The sequence below is a fragment of the Helianthus annuus genome, chromosome 1, assembly GCF_002127325.2.
Source record: "Helianthus annuus cultivar XRQ/B chromosome 1, HanXRQr2.0-SUNRISE, whole genome shotgun sequence".
Lineage (NCBI taxonomy): Eukaryota > Viridiplantae > Streptophyta > Magnoliopsida > Asterales > Asteraceae > Helianthus > Helianthus annuus.
In genome coordinates, this window is record NC_035433.2 from 89,028,407 (window position 1) to 89,035,426 (window position 7,020).

At 41.8% G+C, this 7,020-nt stretch overlaps 1 non-coding gene across 1 annotated transcript; it reads left to right on the top strand.

Moving 5' to 3' along the window:
• Positions 1-4,321: 4,321 nt before the first annotated feature.
• Positions 4,322-4,424, top strand: LOC118483163. The gene has a single exon (XR_004869720.1). It is a non-coding gene; the product is annotated as a U6 spliceosomal RNA (small nuclear RNA).
• The last annotated feature ends 2,596 nt before the right edge of the window (positions 4,425-7,020 follow it).

A 7,020-nucleotide genomic window follows, 5' to 3' on the forward strand; every position in this document is an offset into this window, starting at 1 on the left:
CTCAGGCAAGGAATAGCAATCCTTTGGGCACGCCTTGTTGAGATCAGTGTAGTCTACGCACATGCGCCATCCGCCATTTGATTTTTCGACCATCACGGGGTTCGCCACCCAACTCTGATATCTTACCTCTCGCAAGATCCCGGCTTTGAGCAGCTCACATACCTGCTCGTTCATTGCTTTTGTCTTGTCTGCCCCTAGGCTGCGCCTTCTTTGGACCTTTGGCTCGACAGATGGGTACGTGTTTAAGCAATGCTCGGTGATGTTGCGCGGGACACCGGTCATGTCTGCCGGTGTCCAGGCAAATATATCCATGTTTCGAAACAGCAGTTGCTTTAGACGTGTTCTGATTTCTGACGAAATGGCGTGGCCAATTGTCACAGTCTGCTCGGGGTATTTTCGGTTTAAAACCCATTTCTCTGGCTCGGTCGTGGAGACCTTCGCCGCCTTTGTTGGGCGCAGCTCTTCAGTTGACATTACTTCTTTCTTGGCATATATGATTGCTACTCCTGTCTTGGTTGGGAAACCTATCGCAGAATGAGGCGTTGAAGTCACCATGTTTAGCTCGCCTTGCGTTTCCCTCCCAATAAGCACATCATGCCTCGATTTCACTGGCATTACCATGAAGTTCACATTTGTTGTTCTTGAGTGTTTCCCGTCAGAGAGCGTGACGGGGAAACTGATCTGTCCGAGAGGAAAAACCATCTCGTTGCAAAATCCAGACAAAGGATAATCGACTGGTTCGAGTCGCGCTTTATCCTCCTCATCCAACTGATTGAAACACTGTTCGTAAATGATGTCGGCAGTACTTCCCGGGTCTATGAATATGTAGTCAGTTTCATAATGCCCGATTATGCCGGTAATGACCACGGGACGTGTGGCGCGAGGTCCGCCGCACACTACCGGAAATATAACTTGCTGCTCTTGCCAAGAAGGTTCATAAGGGCGTTTGCCTTTCTCTTTCGCGCTATACCTGGGTCCGTTGACCATGTGAGTCTCTAGTCGTCGGACCTTTTTGTGGTTCCCTTCATCGTGGCGCTGGAGTTGACGGGTTTCCTTGCGTACATTCTTCACTAAATGGCTTAGCTTACCGCTTTTGAGCGCTCTCTCGATTTCTTGGCGCAAGCTATAACAGTCATCGGTCAGGTGCCCTGAATCTTTGTGAAAATCGCAGTACAAGTTGGGGTTTTGCCCTTTCTTGTTTGTCATTGGTCTGGGCGCCTTGAAATCGACATTCTCCGTCATCAATACCTCCTTTGGAGTTTTTGTGAGCGGAGTCCAGTGTTTGTCATGATTGTCGTCTCTGACCACCTTCTTGTAACCGATTCGGTCAATCGTTTCTCGCGCATCTTCTCTGTAACGTGGCCTGTCGTCACGGCCTCTTGGTCTCTCAGACTTCCAGTCATGACTCTTGTATTTGTTACGCTTGTTGTTGTTGTCGCGCGTACTTCCTCTTGAAAATCGATCCTCTGGGTAGTAGCCCTTTCCACCAGCAAGGGACTCCTCAGTTTGCGCGACGATTTTTGCGGCTTCCATTAGTTTATCCCACTCCTTTGGCATTCCATCTTTGCCTGTGATGGTTCTAATGAGACTATCGCAGCGTATAGCCTTTTTGAAGTGACAGCGCATGAGTTGCTCACTGACGCCGCCTATTTCCAGACATTCTTTGTTAAAACGCGTGATGAAGTCCTCCAGACCTTCGCCATCTCTTCGCCAAATATCTTCTACCTCGGCTGTGTCGCGTTGGTAGCGACGTTGTTGGCTAAAGTAGCTTAAGAATTGCGTCTTGAAATCTGTCCATGATTTAATCTTCCCAGGTGGAAGGCTATCAAACCAGGCGCGAGCCGCTCCGGTAAGAGTTTGAATGAACAAGTGGCACCACATGGGCATGTTCCAACCTCCCCTGCAGCCCACACTCGTGAAAGTTCTGACGTGATCGTCTGGGTCAGTTAACCCATTGAATTTCCCGACAGTTGGGGGTAGCTTCTCTCGTGAAAGTGGCGCGAGTGCAATTTTCGGGATAAACTTGGAGTGTTCCGCAGCTTCCGCTGGTCTGTATGCCAGGCGGAAATCTCTTTCAGCTTCTTCTGTGTAGCCAATGTGTTGTCTTGGCTTGTAGTACTCATGGTTTTTTGGTAAACGATTAAAGACTGACGATTCCTCGTCACCTTCCCATGTGGGATCATACGGGTCCGTTTCTTCCCATTCGTTGTTCATGTTGCGCGGCGTGAGCCGGCTGTGAACAGGGCCTCGTTGAAGGTTCGACGGATAGTCGTAGTAACTATCCGTTTCCCCTCTTGTATCGCGCGTGTCTTGTACGCTTAAACGTCTTGTAGGGGGAGGCCTGTTGATTCTGCCTTGTGTATTGGCTGGTGGGGGCATTTGGCACACCCCCTGACTCTGAGGGGTGACCAAGGACGGTTCTGCCATCAAAACTGCTTGCTGCGCGATGAGCGATTGGTATGCTGCATTGATGGTGGCGATGTTCTTGGCATACCACGAGGCTGGGGTTTCGCCTTCTGGTAAGCCAAGTAATGCAGATACATTTTGAGGTGGCGCTGTGTTCGAAGGTCCTTCTCCGTTGTTCCCTGGGGTGACCACTTGGGTGATGCGGGTGAAGCTCCCGCACGGACCCCCCGTATTGTTGATTTCAACTTCGCCGATTTCTTCGATTTGTTGGGCTTGGAAGTTTTGGATTCCTTCACCCAACGCCGTGTTAGAGTTGGTTCCGAAACCGAACTCTGGGATGATTCCTTGACCAGTCATAGTCGAAGGAAGAAAAAGATGTCAAAGGCTCAAATAAAAGAAGATGAGGGTGGTTATAGAAAAAATCGGTGGGCGCCAATGAAGAAACAGTGATCTAATTAGGGAGTTAATTAGATTGGTTTATGTTCCTTTCATGATGGTTAATCTTCTTAAGGATATTTGAGCTCCGACTTGGTAATCAATCCTGCAAAACAGAACACCGTTACTCGTTAAGAGGGGAATGTGGGGGTTTCCCTCTTAACCAGGCTCCGGCGTGAGAATAAGCGACCGCTCTGAGAGTAATTAAGTGTAAAGAGAGAGTAGAGGGAATAGAATGTTTAACCTGTGGAATGAGGTCTCTATTTATAGCCGGAGAGGTGTAAGAGGTTATGGGCTGATGGGCCTTGGGCCATAAACGGACAACATAACGGATATGCTCTTTGCCTTGCTGGCATCGACCGCTTAGTGGCTTCTAGACGCTCGTTGGTGCTGGCGCACCTTGACTGGAGCCACGTGTCATTGTTGTCGGCCTTGTTGTCCTTCTGTCATCAGCAGACAAGTGGAGATCGTGGGACAGTTGTCTCCGTCGCTTGATTGGTGCCATGTAGGCGTCCTTGTGTACTTTTCTTCAGGCGATCGTGGCGCACGATTGACCAGAGCCTGCTGGACACTCATTGGCTCCTTTTACTGCCACTTGTACCCTGTGTACCACTGTAGGTAGCTGTGTGCTTCCCTACTGAGTGGTTCTTGTTGGACAGCAACTAACCCGCGCGGGGTTAGTATGCTCATTTATACCATTATTTATGCTAAGTGTTGATATCTGAGCTTCTTGTCTGCCTTGCCTCGCGCGAGATAGATCGTAACGTGATGTAGGCTGCGCGAGGATTTTGGTAACAAGTTTGTTACAATAAGGAGTATGGTCCCGCGCGTAACCTGGGCAGAGGTTTGCGCGGCTTTTTGGGACCATACCCCTTCACCTGTAGATTATAGGGCAGTGTTTTGAAACCCGGATCGGATCGCCCGGTCAAACAAAATAATAAAATAAAATTAGATTGATTTCCTGAAATTCCTACTGAAGTTGTCCCGAAACATATATAAGTTACAACAATTACATCACAATTGTGTCGCGTTGACGGTTTGAATCAATGAACCTTAACACGACCCATGTATTTATTCATGTCGAAGCCACTGGCCATATTCCGTCATTCCTAATATGGTCTTACACAATCTTATAAATATGTAAGTTTCTCCAACAAACCAGTTCAATAGATCTAGTCACATGTTTTTAATGGACTTAGTTTTGCTATTTAAAAGGGGTAGCGGCACAGCTTGTTGGCCGTTTACCTTATATCTCGAAGTAATTTTTCTTAAAAGATATAAATATAAAACAACATTATTAATCTTACTGTTCTCTAGAATTTTTGATTTCTTCATGAACTACTTATTCTATTGTAAGCTGATAAGCAACAACTTAACAAGACTAAAGAGCGATGGGTTAGTGTAACTAGAACTGTTACAGTTTCGTCCCACATCGACCAGAAGAGAAACCTCCGTGTGGTTTATATAAGGATGGCGGATTGTCCCTTCGTGGACATCCGATAAAATTGGAATGATACAGAGAAGATTAGCATGGCCCCTGTGCAAGGATGACACGCACAAATCGAGAAATGGTCCAAGTTTTTCTTGTTTTTGGTGGCCATAGGGAATATTCATTAAAAGGGTAATCTTTGAAAACTATGAATATGTGTGTCTTTGCATTTGATTATATGTCTGATTTTATACACTTGATGGTTTTTTTTACATAGTAGTTTCAATAAGTTTTTAATCTTTATATTTACTGCTTATTATGGATGACGCTAGCTGAAGCTACTAATGCTTCAATGTGCTTGCACGACGACAAGCATGTACAGTCCAAATAGGGGTGTGTAAACTAGCCGAAAGGTTTAAGCAACGTTTATATTGTTTTTTGTTGGCTATGGGTAATTGAGAAGTTGCAACTTTTGCTGCTTTATGTTGTTTCTTGTGGAAGCCAGTCACCATGTTCACAGTCAATGATTTGATTGATTTCTTAATGTAAATGCAAAAAATTCAGCTTACATACAAATTTCATTGTGTTAGGCCGTTGCTGCAATAATATGAATATATGATCTGCCAACGATGATAATAATAATAATCTGTCTTAGGCTATGATCTGCCAAAGAACCACACCATTTTCAAGCCAATGTAGGAGTTAAACAAGCTGAAAAGAGTCATAAGTCGTGAGATTTGAGAACAATTTGCATTATTGATTCCCTTTTGAGTATGATCATGCCTTTTATTGTTGTGAAATTGTAAGCTGTTATACTTATTTTGAGGCTGTCATAATGAATCTTGTAAATTGCTTCCTTATATTTTTTATACATAGTTAACGTGTTAAATATTATTGAAAAACTATTCACATAATAAAACTATGTTATTATCTATATGATTATTTTTTTTTTATAAATAATTTAAGTTTTATAATAAATTGATCTAGGAGCTTGTATGCATGATCTGGGTTATCAGGTTATGAACAAGACTCGATCAGAAAGTGTGATCGGGTCTGAATTCATGACCGAGAGTAGTAATAATAAAAGTCAAGATTTGGATCTGAAATTTGAATAAATTATCCGAACTCGTTTACTCGAACTCAAATACAAGTTTGGTCATTCAAAAAAAATACTGTCCAGTTATCCGAACTCGTTTACTCGTATCGAAACCGAATATACTAATAAGCATGATGTTTTTTTAAAATATAATAAATATTGTTAAAGATTGTTATAAAGTTAAAAATTTTGAAATTGCTTAAAGTGTAGCAGACTAGTCGAGTATAAGATCAGGTTTTACCACATAAGATTATAAATTGATATACACATGTTGGATAATGAGTAACAAGTACCCAATAAATATGAGCCCACATATGGGACTCGGATCACCAAAATCTTCTCATCACAATATATATCAAGTTAATCTTTGAATATGGATTTTTTTAACATATCATGTTGGGTGACATTTTCTTTGGTACCATTTTAGTCACCCTAGTCTATAATCAGTATAAAAATCAAAACCTGAAGCAAGATTTAGAGGGTGTTTGGGATTACGTTTTGAAGTGATTATTTGATTATTACGTTTATAAAACATCAATATTCTAAAAAAGTGTTTGGATGAAAAAAATGATTATCTGCCTCCAAAACGCAGTTTTGGAGAAGCATGTACCTACATGCTTTTTCAAAACATAGTTTTGAAAACGCATAATCTATATTGAAAACGCAACACCAAACACCCCCTTAGATTAACACAATTTGTTATCTATATACTATATTTAGACCGAAACTTTCCAAACTTTTCATTTATAAGTTAAACAGTTAAATGCCCGGATAATCCCTGTGGTTTGACCTTTTTTCACCTTTAGTCCCTAACTTTCTAAAATTACAGCTATAGTCCCCAAATTTTCAATTTTCGTTCCCGGATAGTCCTTGTGCCTAACATCAGTTAGTTTTCTCAGTTAAGAGGGTGTGAAATAACTAAATTGCCCCTGCACAATAAAAAATAAAAAATAAAGATGACCCACCCTCATCTTCTTCTTCCCCTCTCTCTCTCTCTCTCTCTAAAACCCACCACCACCTTCAACCCATCACCGCCACCTTCAATTCAACCTTCAACCCTGCCATATAACAAATTGTCTGCATTTTATATGGTTGCATTGCTATCTAGCGCCAGTTTAGACATAAATCCTGTTTCGTCTTTGACTGTCACACCCCAACCGATGGCGAAAACATCGGGATGAGACGAACAAATTGCTCAAAACAACATAACACTAAGTGTGACAATATAGATTAAATCATTTTATTAAATTCAAATGAAAGGTACATTGTCTCAAACAAACAACAATAACTAAAATGCTAAAATGGGTTTCTAATGCCATCCTAGCTTGTTTCTTGATTCTTGAATATTCAACTTGCAATATGTATTAAAATAAAATCAACAAAAGTATGTTGGCGAGTATACAAGTTTGATACATAGCATAATACAAATTTAAAGTTTGCTCATATCCAACGTGAATAACATGATTACACATTAACTAAGAAAAGTATAGCAATCTTCCTAATTCCCTATAGTTATGGCTCTGATACCAATCTGTCACACCCCAACCGATGGCGGAAACATCGGGATGAGACGAACAAATTGCCCAAACAACATAACACTAAATGTGACAATATAAATTTAATCATTTTATTAAATTCTAAAGAAAGGTACATT